At 40.6% G+C, this 2,500-nt stretch overlaps 1 protein-coding gene across 1 annotated transcript in view; it reads left to right on the forward strand.

Annotated features, from left to right (window-relative positions):
• LOC144963998 (uncharacterized) overlaps positions 1–2,500 on the forward strand; it is an 8,320-nt gene that overhangs the window by 371 nt on the left and 5,449 nt on the right. The gene's annotated exons all lie outside the window — the stretch shown is intronic.

The following is a 2,500-nucleotide window of genomic DNA, read 5'->3' on the forward strand; positions in this document are numbered from 1 at the left end:
CACATTTAGTGGATACTGCTCTATATAAGAGCTCAAGTTTCTTTTTGTAAAACATTGACCGGAAGTTCATTGTCTACAAGCTTCGAGACTGCAGACATTCTTGGTATTCAAACACTCGTGACCCACCATGTCCACACGGTGCTATGTCCGGATGACCTGGATGGGGAAGTTGAATTTATTGATGCTATGTGTTTATCAAAAATACTCACAAACATCCGCCAAACTATCTGTAACCTTAATAAAGGTTTATAGATGCTGTACGCTTGGCTAAGAAGCTCAAAACATTGACGATATTGCCGTTCTCTGGAATAACCCGTGTTAAAAATTTGGCCAGAAAACTCGTCCTTCAAATATCGATCGATATAACTGGCCCTCATCTTGGCAAAAACTCTCAAACCTGGGACTTTGCTCAAAGCACTTCACAAAGGGATCCCTGACCAATAGCAACATGTAACGTGTAGAACGAGGCATGACGCTAGTTAGGCGATATTTTAAAAATTGTATTTGGTACAAGTGATTTTAAAGGTGTTGTGCGCTTGGTTAAAAAACTCACAACATTGCCATCCATAAAGTTTAGCGAGCCAACACACAAAACTATGTGTTACCTTACCTTGAACGTTTATAGTCTGGTTAATACAGTTTAGCGCCTATGTGGTCCTGTGGTATAACAATCGCTTTCGGATCGGAAGGTCCTGGGTTCGATCCTCGCTCGACGCATAGTTGAGTCCTTTACTCACATTCTCTCACCGTACTCAGGTATAAAATGAGTACCTGGCCGTTAAGAACGTTGTCTCTATCTGAAAAATAATAATATTGCCTAACAGGCGCCATGTCTCGATCTACGTGTTGCTGTTGGTCAGGGACCCTTTGTAAAGTGCATTGAGCACTTTTAGTGGATATTGCTCTATATAAAAGCTCAAAGCTAAATTAAGTGAGAATTACTCATAAACATGGATGGCAAAAATAATAACAAAGGCCTGCGTGACGTCAATTTCGTTCTATCTATATGTGACGTATTCAGGATTTTATTGCGGGGTTATCTTTTTTTTTTTAATTTGCTGAAGAAGGGTTTTGAGCACGAAACGTTCCACGTTTGGAATTTTGTTCTTTTTTAATATTTTTATATTTAGTTTAGTACGTACATTTAGCTTATTATAATATATAAAAAAATTTTAGCATTGAAGTCAATGTGACCTAATACTCTTACGAAACGACATGTCACATATACTATATAATATTCTAGTTTGGAATGTAGTTTGAACCCCTATCACAAATTCCCACAACCACCACCCCCGCCCCCGCCCCCCCCCCCTACCACCCCCTTCCTGTAATTCCCATCCCCTTTCCCCAACCCTGACCTCAACCCTGCCCCGTTGCCATGACGACATCGGCCATTTTACAACAAGATTGACACAATTCTCCACATTCCTGGCCATCTTTGTCTTCGCTGGATGTCAATGCTTGTGTCACAGGTTGACAGGCTAAACACACACACACACACACACACACACACACAACACTATCTCTCTCTCTCTCTCTCTCTCTCTCTCTCTCTCTCTCTCTCTCTCTCTCTCTCTCTCTCTCTCTCCCCACCCACCCCCCGCATACTCGCACATGCACATACATAGATAGTTCGAAGATGACGTCACTCAGGCCTTTGTTATTGTTTTTGCCATCCGCGTTTATGAGTAATTCTCACTAAACTGTATTAGCCTGACTATAAACGTTCATGATTACACCCAGTTCTGTGTGTTGATCCGTTTTACCTCCGGATGGCAATGTTGTGTGCTTCTTAGCCAAGCGCATACTATCTATAGCGAGTATGCGCTTGGTAAGAAGCCCACAACATTGTCATCGGGGAATATAACGGATCAACACACAAAACTACAGTTTAGTGAGAATTACTCATAAACGCGGATGGCAAAAACACAATAACAAAGACCGTCAACTTCATACTATCTATAGAAAACATACACACGTATTGATGCAATGCGCTTAGTCAAAACACTCATGACATCCGCCAGCGGGATATAGATAGTATGCGTTTGGCTAAGAAGCTCACAACATTGCCATCCGGAAGTATAACGAACCAGCACACAAAACTTTGCGTAACCATGAACGTCTATAGTCTGGTTAATACAGTTTAGTGAGAATTACTCATAAACGCAGATGGCAAAAAAAAAAACAATAACAAAGACCTAAGTGACGTCAACTTCATTCTATCTATAACGTACCGACACACAAGATAAGTGTGTAGCGTTAAACGTCTATAGTTTGATTAATTCATACAATTTAGTGGGAACAACCGAAGGCCACGGAACAACTCATAAAAATGGCTGGCTAAATACAATGACAAAGACCTGATAGACGTCAAACTCGTTCTATCTATTTGTTAGTAGTTCTCAGTAAATAGTATTAATCAGTTCATGTTACACATTGCTTCGTGTGCTGATTCGTTAGAGATGATAGAACGAAGATGACGTCACTCAGGTCTTTGTAT

The sequence above is a fragment of the Berghia stephanieae genome, chromosome 1, assembly GCF_034508935.2.
Source record: "Berghia stephanieae isolate SIO BIC M18660-M18661 chromosome 1, UCSD_Bste_1.3, whole genome shotgun sequence".
Taxonomy (NCBI): domain Eukaryota; kingdom Metazoa; phylum Mollusca; class Gastropoda; order Nudibranchia; family Aeolidiidae; genus Berghia; species Berghia stephanieae.